The following is a 15,525-nucleotide window of genomic DNA, read 5'->3' as shown; positions in this document are numbered from 1 at the left end:
ACAGTGATCCAAAATGAAACAAAAAATAATAAAATTAAAAATGAATATATTTCAGCATATTAACCACAATGTCTTGAAAAGATTTTTTCACTACTGAGACCTAATTATATTATTTTCCAAGTTACAGAGACTAATAATTAATGTCAAAACTATAATTAATATAAGTAACAGATGATACTGTATTTTTCAAAAGTAAAGAAATACATTTGATCTGATATTTTTATGAATCCATTTGATATCACAAAGCAACTCTATGGGGGAAAACTTAAAAATCTCAGAGAAACACATGAAAAAAAGGTAGCTATTGTATATAAATAATTTAAGAATATTTTCATAAGCACAAAAATTTGACACCATCATGTGAGTATAAGAAAATGCCATAAAGCAAAGCACTGACAAAATACAGAAGACAGATTCAGAAACAAAAGACAAATGAAGATCATAGAAGTAGCGGCAGCTATTTCTAATGTATAACAGATACCAAAATGCCATGGGAGAAATGAGCAGACTATTTCCTGAAGTGGTGACAGAGATAGCTTTCAATAATGCGAGGGACATAGCTCATTTACTTATCATTTCCTTCAAATAAAAGTGAGAACCTCTTGGGAGAATTTAAGCACCATCAGGGGAAGCGGACATGGTTCAACTGATAAAGTGTCCACCTTCCATATGGGAGGTTCAGGGTTCAAACCCGGGGCTTTCTGGTCCATGTGGTGAGCTGGCCCACGTGCAGTGCTGCCGTGCACAAGGAGTTCTGTGCCACACAGGGGTGTCCCCCACTAGGGGAGCTCCATGCTCAAGGAGTGTGCCTGGCATTGAGCCACCCGGTGGGGGAAAAGTGCAGTCTGCCCAGGAGTGGTGCTGTACTCACAGAGAGCTGATGCAGCAAGATGATGCAACCAAAAAGAGACACAGATTCCCAGTGCCGCTGAGAATACAAGTGGACACAGAAGAGCACACAACAACTGGGGGGAAGGGGAGAGAAATAAATAAAATAAATCTTAAAAAAAAAAAAAGGCACAATCAGCATTACACCTTAAAGTGGTTCATGAAATGCTTCATGTTTCCATGGAAAGCTATTTTGATAGTGAAAAAGACACAGGAGTCAGAAGCATATTCTGCTGGGATACTAGGTAGTTGGCACTTTCCAGAACAGCTGCCACAACTCTGGGATCCTCATGAGACTCATGTCATCCAGGTGCATGACTGTCCAGACTCTCATTCTACCAAAGAATGTGAACTCTGTTGAGTGTGCCATATTCTGAGTGGAAATCTCCAATTAGTTTTGAGTAGCCTACGTTGACATGGGCATTAACTTCCCTTAGAAAAAGCATTACTCCACAGAGCTGGTCCACCAGGTTTCATTCGAAGAGTAACCAGTTCACTGACTCTTTCCTTTGGAGGCTTTTCTATTTTGTACCACAGTACCAGATAAGTAATCACATTCTCTTGTTTACCAATAAATGGCAAATTTGGAGTGAGGAATTTTTCTTGCCATTCCTTATTTTCAGCCACAACTTTCCAAATCTCAGTTCGAGGAGCAAAATTATATCTCCAAATATGAAACACTTTATTCATTCTGCCTCCAAATTCTAGACTCCAGTATCCAACCAACTCAGAGTGAGCTGTCCGAAGATGGAAGTTTTTCTTAATATTTTACTGGAACTCATTCATCTTTGAGGGTTTAAGGCAGTAAGTACAAAATTCATAGCATGTTCCTTTGTACTGTCGGGGGCCTGAGGCGCCAGCGGCCGTGTGGCCAGAGCCCTGGTCAGGTCACTTCAGAGAGCGAGCTCGGGTGGCTTCAGGGCTGCAGAGAGGGGCAGCCAGCCCACGTTCTTCCCCAGACTCCTCCTTCTCCAGCTCCCGAGTCCCAGTTTCTTCATACATCCCACTGACGTCCTTTTAAGTCTTTTCTCCTCCATGATTAGATCCAGTCCAGAATCATGTGTTAATTGCCATTGTCTCCTTTACTTGCTCTTTTGCACTTTTATTTTAAACTGTAGAAACATACTAATTTAGTTTGCTAAAGGCTGCCAAAACAATATATCAGAAATTGGTTGGCTTTTACAATGGGAATTTATTACGTTAAAAGCTTAAAGTTCTGAGGCTGTGGAAATGTCCAAATCAAGGCATCATCAGAGATGCTGTCCCACCAAAGGTCAGCTGCTGACAACCCGAGACTCCTGCCACGAGGCAAGGCACAATGGCAGCTCTGCTGGTCTCTGCCTTCTCCTCCAGGGTCACTTTCTCCCCGAGCTCAGCTTTGGTCAGTCAGGCACTTGGCAAGTTCCTCTCATCTCTTTCCTCTCTTCCAGGCCTCGTTGTTGTTCTGCTTTAGGCTGCTCAGTCTGTGGCTTTTTTTCTTTCCTGGGTTCTTTCTCTCCATCTCTGTGGCCTTTTCTCTGTGTCTGTCACTTTAATTTTTCTATTTAGAAAAAACTCTAGCAAGAGGATTAAAGACCCACCTTGGGCTATGCCCTATTGAAGCAAGCTAATCTAATCAAAGGTTCACAATAGGTTCAATTTAAGAACATAATTTTCTGGGGTCCACAAAAGACTCAAACCAACACACAGACATACAACGTAAACTTTCCCATCTCAGTTTCTCCTCAACATTCCTGTGATGAGATGATTATTGTCATGTATCAACTTGGCTAGGTTATAGTGTCCAGTTGTTTGGTCACGCAAGTACTGTGATTGTTACTGTGAAGGTATTTCATAGATGGATTTACATCATCAGTCAGTTGATTGCATCTATGGCTGATTGCATCTACAATTCACAAAGGAGATTTTTCTCAGCAATGATGGAACGTATTAGTGTGCATCTATATAGTAGAAATAAATACTGCTTCATAAAACTTGCGTTTCAGTTTATATATATTAATGGATGAGTGTATAGGGTTGCAATGTAAATTTTACTTCTTATTCTATGTCCTCATCCAAAAAAGGAAAAAGATAACTAATTCTGAGTCACTATCTAAGATTTCTTGAGCTCTCGACATGTGCTTTGAAGTAGTTTTTTCATTTAATTTTCTTTGGAACCCAGCATGATAGGCATTTTAATTTATCTTTTAGTGTTTCCTTTAGAAATTAAAATTCAGAGAATCTGTATATTGTTCAAAATCATTCACCAACTGTGTGCCAGAGTAGGAGCTATTAAAAAACTGAAATTGTCCAAAAAAAAAAGCAGCCATCTTCTTTTCCATAAAGTGGGGAGAAGGGTAGGGGCAGTTGGAAAACTTAACAGAAATTGAGGAGGTATGTGCTACACCCAAAATAGGACATACATCAGGAAAGGAACACATGTGTTGAGTGGCAAGACCTGCTTAGGGTTGAAATCTGTATAAGGATGAGAGAGGCATCAAGGTTAGCCAAATTAAAAATAGAAGAAATTAAGTTAATAAATTCAAGAGAGATCGTGCAGATCAGTTAAGTCTTGGTGAGGAAGAGAAGCAAAATAAGAATAGCAAACAGGCTCCAATGTGGAATGGCTTGCATCCTTTTCAATCACAACTGCGAGGCAGCCAAGAGCACAGTGGGAAGCAGACCAAATGGAGTTAATTTCTGTACTGCACACTTGCCACTCTCTGTACCCAGCAATGGACCAGCGCTGTATGATAATGATGGTTCAAGGAGCACAGTTGCATGCAAATGAAACTCTGTTTAGGGACGGAGTTCTACTTGGTGGCATCTTGGTCAACTGTGGGGGATGGTCTGAGGAGGGTTTCGGTCACAAACTAAGGGAAAGACTTAAAAGATGAGCTGGAGCACGGCTGTATATTAGTTTGCTAAAGCGGTACTGATGTAAAGTACCAGAAATTTGTTGGCTTTTATAAAGAGTATTTGGGGTAAAAGCTTACAGTTACAAGGCCCTAAGGAGTCCAATAGTAGGTTCTTTTCTCACCAAGTCAGTTGCCAGGTGTTGAAGCAAGGCAGTCGCTGATCTCTGCCTGTCTCTACTTCCTGGGCTTCCTATTTCAGTCTAAAATGTCTTCCCCAGGTCAGCTGTAATCTGTCAGACAAATGGTCCATCTCTCACCCGGGCCCCAGGATCAGACACGACAGAGCTCCCTCTCTTCCCGTGTCTTTTTTTTTTCAAATTGATGCAAAATATATTTGTATATAAAATTCAATTACAATCAAGTATCAGTACAATTTTTATTTTTATTTTTAGGTTTTATTTATTTACTTATTATTTGTCTTTTTTAAAAAGATACATAGATCACAAAAAAATGTTACATTACAAAATATAAGAGGGAAGCAGACTTGGCCCAATGGATAGGGCGTCCACCTACCACATGGGAGGTCCATGGTTCAAACCCCAGGCCTCCTTGACCCGTGTGGAGCTGGCTCATGCCCAGTGCTGAGGCGCACAAGGGGTGCCATGCCACTCAGGGGTGTCCCCCCCGTAGGGGAGGCCCACAGGCAAGAAGTGCGCCCCTTAAGGAGAGCCGCCCAGCGAGAAAGAAAGTGCAACCTGCCTAAGAATGGTGCCACCTACACAGAGAGCTGACACAACAAGATGACACAACAAAAAGAAACACAGGGCAGCAGACTTGGCCCAGTGGTTAGGGCATCTGTCTACCATATGGGAGGTCCGCGGTTCAAACCCGGGGCCTCCTTGACCCACGTGGAACTGGCCCATGAGCAGTGCTGATGCGAGCAAGGAGTGCCCTGCCATGCAGGGGTTTCCCCCGCATAGGGGAGCACCATGCACAAGGAGTGTACCCCATAAGGAGAGCTGCCCAGCGCGAAAGAAAGTGCAGCCTGCCCAGGAATGGCGCCACACACATGGAGAGCTGACACAACAAGATGACACAAGAAAAAGAAACACAGATTTCCATGCCGCTGACAACAACAGAAGCAGACAAAGAAGACGCAGCAAATAGACATAGAGAACAGACAACTGAGGTGGGGGGGAAGGGGAGAGAAATAAATAAATAAATAAATCTTAAAAAAAAAAAGAGAAGAAACACAGATTCCCATGCCACTGACAACAATAGAAGTGGACAAAGAAGACGCAGCAAATAGACACAGACAACAGACAACCAGGGTGGGGGGGGAGGGAAGAGGAGAAAAATGAATAAATAAATCTTTTTTTAAAAAAAGAACACAAAGCGAATGGACACAGAGAGCAGACAACTGGGGGGGGGCGGGGGTTGGGGAGATAAATAAATAAATAAATAAATCTTTTAAAAAATATATATATATATAAGATGTTCCCATATACCCCACACTGCACCCTCCCCCCCCCTCACTCCTCCCACATCAACAACCTCTTTCATCATTGTGGCACATTCATTGCATTTGGTGAAGACATTTTGGAGCACTGCTGCACTGCATGGAACATAGTTTACATTATAATTTACACTCTCCCCGGATCCAGAGTGTCTGTATATATCAGCCCATCAAGGGTATGGGGACTCAACTCCACTCATAACGGGTAATTTAATCAAGGGCCCCCTCATGAATCCAATATAATCAAAAGGGTGTCACACCCAGAAGAATAGTTTAAAAACATAATCTTTCTCTTTTTTTGGATTCATAAAATAATCTCAGACTGCCACAATGGGCAATGCGAAAAGGCGTGGACCTTCACTCCAGTTCCCACGAATCTGGTAGAAGTCACCGTCAAAGTACAGCAGCTAACATTTACTGAGCACTCATCCTGGGTCAGTCGCTGTTTTAAAGGCTTTAAGTGTATCCTCTACTTAACCCGTACAGCAACTCTGGGAAGTACGCCCATTTTACAGCGAAGGCAACTGAGGCTTTCCTAATGCTCCACCGTGAGCTAGGCGCAGCGGTGGGATCAGAATTCGGCTTTTTTGCGCAGGAAGCCTTAGCCACTGATAAAGCCTCGGACTCAACTGTGGGCTGCTGGAGAAATGCCTCCAGAAGGAAGCTACAGCGCACAGCGCAGGGCTGGGGACAGCCGGGAGGAACGCGGCGCACAGGTTGTGGGGCAGGGGAATCGCCCAGACCAACCCACGGACCCCAGGGAAGTCGCCCAGGCTGTAGGCAGCCCGACCCAGTTCCCTTGGAGCTCAGGAACCGACACACCAGAGGTACCGCTCCGGCTGCGTCCGTCCAAAGCCACCAGCGCGCCCAGGGAGAGGAGGACCAGGCGGCGAACGCCAGGTGGAAGAGGTTCTCCTGGGTTTAGGCCGAGGACGCGGAGCCCGAGGGCCGGGCGGGGAGAGGGGTCGTCAGCGTCTGGGCCTGCGGGCTCCGCCAGGTGCTCCGGGACTCTAACCCCAAATCTCAAAGTTGAGCGGGTGCGGAAGCGGGAGCGGGGACCTCAATGCCCGCCTGGGGCTGGGAGATCCAGGCTCCTGGGTCCTCAGGGCCAAGCCGCGGGGCGCAGGACCGCGGGGCCCCTCTCCGTCCCCGCTGATGACCAGCAGCTCCTGCGCTGTGACAGCACGCGGGGGCCGAGTGCCTGTGGTAGCATCAGCTGTAGGTGCGGGGGGGTGGGGGGGCGCGGGAGCAGAGCAGCAGGAAGGTCTCCCAGGGCCACTCCGAGTCGCCGTGCTGCAGTGCGACGCTCGTGGCCCCGGGTGCCACGACCCGGCCCGGCAGCGCCACCGGACACGGCCGTGGCAGCTCGTCTGCGCGGGGGAGTGGGGCCATTACGCGTGAGGCTGGGACAGCACGCTCCATGGCCCTCTCTCTCTCTCCCCCTCCTTCTCCCTCCTCCCCCCTCGCTCTCTTTCCCTCCCTCTCAATCTCTCCTTCTCTCCCCTCCCTCCTTTGGTCAGCCAGTGTCCAAATGTCTGTCTCGCACGTTCTCTTTCTCGGTGCCTTGGTCTCTTGAGTCTCTGCACCCAGTGTGCCTTCCTCTAAGTATCTGCCTCTCTTCTGTCCCAGTTTCCATGTGTCTGTTCCTCACCTAAGTTCTCTCTGTGGCCCCCAAACTTTCCTTTTCCCTGTACCAGCCTCTCTCCCCCTGGGTCTAAGCCGTGGTGTGCCTTTCTGAATTCTTTTCTTGTTGTGTTTCCCTGTCCCTCAGCACTAGTGACATTGTGCTAGGGTTTCTCACCCTCAGCACTAGTGACATTGGGGGCTGGACTGTTCTTTGGTGTGGGGACTGCCCTGTGCACTGTAGGATATTTGTCAGCATCCATGGCCTCCACCCACTAGATAGGAGCCACACACACCCCCAGTCGTGACAATCAAAAATGCCTCTAGATATTGCTAAATGTCACCTGGGGTAAAACTGCCTGTGGTTGAGAAGCACTGTGTCTATATATGTGTGTCTGTGTTGGGGCCTCACTTTTCCTGAGGCTGTCTTTCTCCATGGAGCTCTTTTTGCCTCTCTACCTTCTTGTTTGTCTTTGTGCACTAGTCTCTAGCTCTCTGCCCCTGTGTGTGTGGTGTGTATATATATACTTCTCCCTCTTTCCCCCGTGTCTCTTTCTCCCTTGTCCCCATGTGTTTACTCTGAAGCAATCTCTCTCTTCCCCGCCTCTGTATATATCTCTTTGTCTTGCTCTCTCTCCCTATAATATCTCTGCCCGTTTTCTGCCCCCCAACTACCCTGTTCCCCCTTTTCCCTCCCCCATATCCTCAGCCTCACCTGTCACCAGCAGCTGCAGCGTATCACTGGGCTGGGACCAGATGCCAGGTCCCCAGTCCAGCCTCCAGTAGCAGCAATAGCAACTGCCCCCCTGGGCTGGGGTCACCACCTCCAGGGAGAATTCCACCAGCTCCACGACCACATCCTGGATGAGTGCAGGGTTGGTCACTGCAGCCTTGAAGAGTGCAAACTCCAGGCAGGTTGGGAGGCCTGGCACCTCAAGGTTATGTTCACCCCAGGAGTCACGACTGAGCCCAGCCATGGCTTTGGGTGTGAGGGTGGTGTGGCTGAGTTAAAGAGATAGCAAATATAGATGCCTTTTACTTTCTGGTATATTGTAGAATAGCCAAAAGTAAATACCTGAAACTGATATGGGCTGTGTGTGTGTGTGGGGTCTGTATGTTTCATAAGTAACCTGGGCTGTGTGTGTAAGCTAAATATGTTAATTTAAGCTTACCTGGAATGTAAAAGATGTGTGTGAGAGGTCTGTGTTAATTCAAACTTACCTAGAGAGTATGTGTTAATTCAAGACCTATCTGATACTCAGATAAAACACTTGAAACTCTAAGAACCTAACAAAAAGCCCTTTTGCATATAAACACTACCATTCGACTCCCCAACTCCTACATCCTCTGTATAAAAGAAATGCATTTTAAAGCCTGGGCAGTCTTTAATAAATTTTCCTTCCCAAAATTATTACTGAGTCCTGGCCTTCCATACATGATCATTGAATCTCTTTGCTTCCACAACATTTCATGGGGGCTGGTCTGGGATCACAACAAAGGCCAGAGATGGGAGCACTTCGCTGCACCTTCCAGATATCTCTGAGGAAGCCAGGAGGGCTCAGGCGAACCCCAAATCTGGGCACCCCTGGACTCCTTTCAGTCCAGAAAAAGGATGTGGGCTCTGCTGGAGTCCTCCCAGGAACAAGCAGACACACCTGATAAGGTCTAACAGGAAATTCTGGGAACAAAAACCTCCGCACACCAAACAGTGTCAGGAAAATCTAATCTTAAATGTTAGAGGGGGAACCTGATCAGCTCTCAAAAAGAAGGTCCTGGTACCTCCAGAAATTAGGGGTGGGGGAAGCTATCTTCTCCAGGTATGAGAGAAAAGAGAAAAGCCTGATGTTTAGTTTCACTAACTGCAGGTTTGCATCTGGTTCTGCCTTCAGTAAGATATAGTGAAGGTTTGATTATAGTGAAAAAGGATGTTGATGGATTTGAGTCCTAATGCATCCTGAAAAATTGGTCTGGATTTGAAAAATCTAGAAAATTGGATTCGTTTTTGCTTGGTCCGAATATGAGTTAAACAGTGGAAAGGTTTAGCCAGAAATAAGTCTTTGTTTTGGTGCTGGATTGCAAATGAGCTTGTTTTGTAAACAGCAAGGGTAAGCAAAAAGTCCTGTTAAAATTTTGGTATTAACACTCAGCTAAGATGGAGTTGAAGAAGGACAACCACCACACCATGGAGCCTAGAGTGATTACAACTGAAAATGGGAGGATTGCATCCAGCATCCATGTGGAATCTGAGCCTCCTCTTGACATAGAGATGCAATGGACACAACCAATCCAATGTCCACATAGAAGAGGTGGCATTGGATTGGGAAAAGTGGACATGGTGGACGATGGGTATGGGGAAAGGCAGGAAGAGATGAGAGGTGGAGGCGTCTTTGGGACATGGAGCTGCCCTGGATGGTGCTTCAGAGGTAATCACCGGACATTGTAAATCCTCACAGGGCCCACTGGATGGAATGGAGGAGAGTATGGGCCATGATGTGAACCATTGTCTATGAGGTGCAGAGGTGCCCAAAGATGTACTTACCAAATCCAATGGCTGTGTCATGATGATGGGAACGGGTGTTGTTGGGGGGGGGAGAGGGGGGGTGGGGGGGTGGGGTTGAATGGGACCTCACATATATATTTTTAATGTAATATTATAAAAAAATAAAATAAAATAAAATAAAATTTTGGTATTGGAAGTTTCCCCTCCCTAGGGTTGCAATAGTTGATGGGTTGTAGCTCAGGGGTGGCCCTCCCAGAGGGATGAAAATTATGAGTCAAATGGATGGGCTTTGTGTTTCTGTCTGTGTTTATTCAATGCCAGAGTATATTTTCATGCCTCCAAACAGTAGTATTAAATTGTGTAAAATAGTGAACTTTGGTTAAGCTGGAGCCCCTGCCTTGCCATTGGCAAAGGAGTAGAATGAGCATACTGCTAGCCTAAATGTGTGTGCATGCTCCAGTCTTATTCCTCCCAGTGGGTCCATGCCTTTGCAAGCCGCATTCCTGTCTAACCACACCCAGCTGCCTGGGAGGGGGAAGATGGAAAGGTGCAGGGCAGAGCCAGGATGATGCAATGGAAATTCCTTTCCCCAGGGTGATCACAGGCCAGGATACCTTTGCATGATTAACCTTTGCCCATGTTTTGCCTTTCTGCTACTAAATCTCTTTTTGCAGGTTTGTGTTAAAATGTTTTGTAATGTTTTAAAAACTGTAAAACTGGTAAAGTGCCTTTATCCAGTAAAAATGAGTCTATTGCCTCAGGACACCAAAGCCTGTTAGCTAGCACAATTAACCTCTAATCACTTAATGGCCTTTTGATGGATGGTTTAACTGGGAAACTATCAAACAGAAAAGACCTGAATTCCAGTTAAACCAGTGTAAAAAAAACAGATAAATCTGAAACCCAGAAACCTCATGTCATGTCTCCTTAAAGAAATGAGGAAATAAACTTTAAACTTCTCAGTTTAAACTCAATTGTGCCTATAAAATGTGTGACTAGTGATAAAACAAACAAACAAAAAAACCTCATGTGCCATCAGTCAAGGTCAAAGTTCCTGGAACTGCTAAAGGTATAAAATTCTTCTGTTTTAATCTGTGCTTGACTTTGTGTTCAGTTTTAAAATCTGTGTTTAACTTTGTGAGCTTGCTTGTACCTAGGAAATCAAATTTAGAGTTCACCTGTTACAAATTGGATGACAGTAAAAGGTAACCTGGAAATGAATCTTTGCATGCCAGTACTGTCTTGCTGGTAAATTTAATGTGTAACTCACAAGTGAAATTTATTTAATTGCTGGAAAAAGTGGAAAACTGCACAGAATTGTTACGAATAAAATTCTTTTAATTGCATAATTAATAAATAAAGGTACCCAAATTAATTTTAAGTAAAAACTTTCTAGAAACTAAGAATTAAACTCATTGTGTAAGTACCTATATATATATAACTAATAACTGAAATCATTACAGCAGCATAAATGTAGCTTAAATTTCAGCTATTGTAATAGTAAGCTTAAACTTATTTACTTTTGTTTATGACTACTTCAAGTTTACTTAGTGATGACTATAGCAATAGTAATTATAACTTAAACTTATCTTTAATTATAATTATTTTATAACTAGTTGCACCTACCCCTAGGCTTCAACTATTGTGGTAATAATTATAAACGGAATTTACTTTTGCTTATAGTTACCACCAGTCTGGGCTCATTCCTTGCCTCTGCTTATGGTTCTAAAATAAAGAAAAAATGTATCATAGCATTGGAAACATTTTGGTTATAAACCATTAATTGAAAAGGCCACAGAAGGGGGAAACCACAAACCCCTAGTCTGGAAAAGCCAGCAAAAGAAAGCCTTCAGGGAAATATTTCTTTGGTTTATAAAATACCAGGTTAATAAGTTAACATTATATGTATTAAACCTTTAAAATAATAAAAACTTTAAGTTCATGTTTAATAAAATTAAGTTAAAAAATGTAAATCTGCCCTCTCCTAAATACATAATGTAAAATCCATCAGTTGCCAATTATAATTTAAGGTAAATTAACCTGTCTATGTAATTATGTTTAAGTATAAAAAATTTGTGAGAACATCTTCCAAATTAAAGCATTTAAATGGCTAGTTCTAAAAAGCCATTATTAATTAAAAATCTAAATTAGTACTAATGAAAAAATAACTTCATAACAATAAAACCTGTCTGAAAGTCACTTCAATATGTATATTCAAGTGGTGGCAGTAAAAGTTACCTTGATTCCATTGGAAATTTTCAGTTTTCACTTTAAAAATAAAAAGGTTATTTTTTCCCTCTACTGCTAAAATAAAATACCTGTATAATTAATGACTTCATGGTAAAAGTGTCAAAGTAAAAAGCAAAGTACTAAAAAGTTAAGTTCATTTGATATGTAACACATTGCATCGGAAATGTTTAAAAGATATATAAAAAATCAAGGGATAAACTTCAGCATTGTCAAACTCTCTTCTGCTTTCAAACCAGGTCTTGAATACATTGCAGGTTGCCTCTCCCTATGAATTACTGGCTAGGTTGGTCCTTGACCCCTAAAACAATAAAGGGGTATCTACTACATCTCTGGTCCTGCTCCTGAAGTTGATGGAAAATACATTGCAGTTTCAAACTCCTGCAGCAGCCAGCGATGGCTCAATGGCTTGGTACAACCAAATGTACAATGGATATCACCTCCAAACTGGCACTGTTTCTTGCCAAAGAGCGCTATGGACCAAGCCGGTGGAATACTGGAAACTACTTTCCTAGCCTCTCTAGGGTCAACGGTACTGTGGCTTACTCACGTGTGAAGGATATACCAAGTGGAGCCATAATCACCACAGAACTGTAAGTAGAACTTAAATACAAATTGGCTTTATGGCCTGCTCCCACAGAGAGAGAACATAAAAGGTATTGCAAACCTGAAACTTAAATCTATTAATTACAGCTCAAAGAGAAACTTGTGCATTGAGTAATAAATCAATTAGTATTGGGAAATGGACTTGGCCCAGTGGTTAGGGTGTCCGTCTATCACATGGGAAGTCCGCGGTTCAAACCCCAGGCCTCCTTGACCCGTGTGGAGCTGGCCCATGCGCCGTGCTGATGCGCGCAAGGAGTGCCGTGCCACGCAGGGGTGTCCCCCGCGTAGGGGAGCCCCACGCACAAGGGAGCCCACGCGCAAGGAGTCACCCGTAAGGAGAGCCGCCCAGCGCGAAAGAAAGTGCAGCCTGCCCAGGAATGGCGCCACCCACACTTCCCGTGCTGCTGACGACAACAGAAGCGGACAAAGGACAACAGAAGCGGACAAAGAAACAAGACGCAGCAAATCGACACCAAGAACAGACAACCGGGGGAGGGGGGGAAATTAAATAAATAAAAATAAATAAATCTTTAAAAAAAATTAATTAGTATTATGTACTGTACCTATATCTTATTCTAGATATATGTCTAATAATTATGGTGATATTTCTATTAAATCATATGCAGAAGTACATTGAACATGTTAAAAGTCCTGGTAAACTTCATTTTCTGAGTAGTTAATAAACATGTCTATAAAATAAAAATAGCCATCTTGCCTGAGAGTGGTGGGGCCAACAGCCCTTTTAATCTAAAAAGCCACCACACTAACTTGGGGGCAACCTCTCACAGTCTTCACCCCATACCAGGTAAAGGATGTGCTTAAGGCCCGGGGCCACCAGTGCCTCCAGGTAGCCAGTTAATTAAATACCAGGCTCAATTGCTAAAAACCCCTGAAGTGCAAATAAGGGTGTGTCAAACTCTTAGCCCAGCCACCCTACTACCAGTAGAGGGCCCAGAGTCAGATCCTGAGGGACCCCTTCTCCACTCCTGCCTCGAAACTCTTAACCAAACCTACTCAAGCATGCCAAATTTAAAAGACGTGCCTCTTGTGAACCAGACATTAAATGGTTCACAGATGGAAGCAGTTTTATTAAGGAAGGAATTAAAAAGGCAGGCTATTCAGTGTTATCTCAATTTGAAACCACAGAAGCCAAAGCTCTTCCCCTTGGAACTTCAGCCCAGAAAACAGAGCTAATTGCCCTTACCCGAAGTTTAAAACTAGCAGCTGGGAAACATGCTAATACATGCACAGACTCTAAGTATGCTTTCCTTGTCCTTCGTGCTCACTCTGCTATGTGGCAAGAACGAGGCTTGCTTATTAACAGTGGGTCACCTCTTAAGCATAGGCAAGAAATCCTAGATTTACTAGAAGCCATACTGTGACTTCAACAAATAGCAGTTATGCATTGTCCGGGACTACAGAAAACAAACACTGCTACAGCAAAGGGAAATGCTTGAGCTGATACAGCTGCTAAAGCAGCAGCACAAGCCCAGGTCTCCCTCCTACCTCTTATTCTAGCACCTGTACTAGTACTTAAAGTTCCACAGTGTACCCAGGGTAAACAAACCAGGGCAGCTAGCTTAAAGTTCACTCTAAAAACTGATGAGTAGCTTATTAAAATGCTCAAATCTACCTGCCAGAAGTACTGCAATAAAAAGTCCTTCCAGAACTTCACCAAGCACTCATCTGGGGAAAAAATGCCCTAGCCAGCTTAACCAAACGGAGTCTCAAAAAAAAACCAAACCAAACAAAAAACCCACAAAACAAAACAAAGCCTGGTAAAAACAGTCAAAAATTTTTTATCAGGAGTTACTCAATTAAAGCCAAAATATAAAACCTGTAAGAAACGAAAATTAGTTTAGTTTTCACATAAAGGAAGAAAATATTGATTAATGTAACCTGGCAGCCTACTGCCTCAGTCTCCCACTCCCGGGTTAAACAGCAACAGAGGAAACCAGCTTAAGCCAGTCCTATAGGCAGTAAAAAAGATGCCCAAGAAAGAGCTAAGTCAGTACCAATTCAGCACTAAATTCCATTCCTTAATTAACAAAGGGGAGCAGGTAAAAACTAAAATGGTTGGAATGTGATGGGGAAAGCAGTTAATCACAAACTTTTGCGCAGGAAAGTTAAATCTTCTCAGATAGGCTGTAACTTCTGAAATATCCAATCTATGGAGAAACAGAGAAAGGGCTTGCGTGCTAGGCTTAGGGGTATAAACTGTGTCATTTTTCTTTGTTCAGGGCACCAGCCATATTTTCTGGTTGTGCGCCCCTTCTTGCAAGATTGAGAATAAATTCTTTTCTTCTCCACAATCGGGTGAGCCTTATTTTCTTCCAAAAGAAGATTTCTTTCTAACAAACCTTTACTCTGTAGTTCTGATCACTCCCACAGTTATTCAAGCTAAAGAAATGTCCAGCTTCATGTACTAATCCTGAATAAAGTCAGCTACCCAAGAGTACCAGTTCACCAGAAGCACCTGATAAAACACACGAGTGTCAACCATTGAGCAGCCTGGGATACGTCTTCAAAAAACAAAGCTAAGTGCCTAATACCATTGTCTATTACAATTTTTCTCTGGGGTTAACCAAGAACATAAAATAACTTTATATATATATATATATATACTGTTCCCCACAAACTTTAAAAAGGTGCCATCTTTGCAGGCGCCTAATCTTTTCTACTTCTGTAATACAGTGTTCTCTTTAAAAAAACATGTATTCCCCAAATTCTAAGTTTGTTTCTTTCAGAATAGGCATCTTGTTGACAATGTGAAAACTTCATCCAGCGTCATACAGATTGCCTGATCCATCTTCCTCCAGTTGAAATAAAATAACAGAGTTTTTACACCTTGTCAGGTCGGGACTACAACCCATGGTCAGCAGGAAGTAGCTACAGAAAAAAAGATCATCTCCTTTCAGCACCCCTTTAAGATTAAAGGTATAAACTCTCTAAAGGGGAAATAAAGCAGGCTTACAAAATAAGAATTAATGGATGGATCTTGAGCCTGGCAAAAAAATCCACGTGAGCACCAGTAACCCCCAGGATGACTGCTGGAGGGCCTCCACCCTCAAGATTCTGCTGTCCAGAACAAAAACTTCTCTGGGAACAGGATAAAGCCCCAAATATTGCCCAGGGGCTTTATCTTTGGGCCCTCACTGGGAAATTAATATGTGAGGTAATCAATCAAAACAACAAACAGCCACCCACCTCATAACTCCAACAATAGAGATGCCAAAGCTTAGCAAGTTAAGTTGGCATCAAGGGGGAAATGATATGGGCTGTGTGTGTGTGGGGCTGTATGTTTCATA

The 15,525-nt window shown here is 43.4% G+C and overlaps 1 pseudogene; it reads right to left on the bottom strand.

Annotated features, from left to right (window-relative positions):
* Window positions 1–1,076: 1,076 nt before the first annotated feature.
* On the bottom strand, window positions 1,077–1,925 carry LOC101411522 (protein NipSnap homolog 3A pseudogene; annotated as a pseudogene).
* Between the last annotated feature and the right edge of the window lie 13,600 nt (window positions 1,926–15,525).

The sequence above is a fragment of the Dasypus novemcinctus genome, chromosome 18, assembly GCF_030445035.2.
Source record: "Dasypus novemcinctus isolate mDasNov1 chromosome 18, mDasNov1.1.hap2, whole genome shotgun sequence".
Lineage (NCBI taxonomy): Eukaryota > Metazoa > Chordata > Mammalia > Cingulata > Dasypodidae > Dasypus > Dasypus novemcinctus.
The sequence above is the reverse complement of the archived record's forward strand: the minus strand, read 5'-3'. Positions and strand labels throughout refer to the sequence as shown.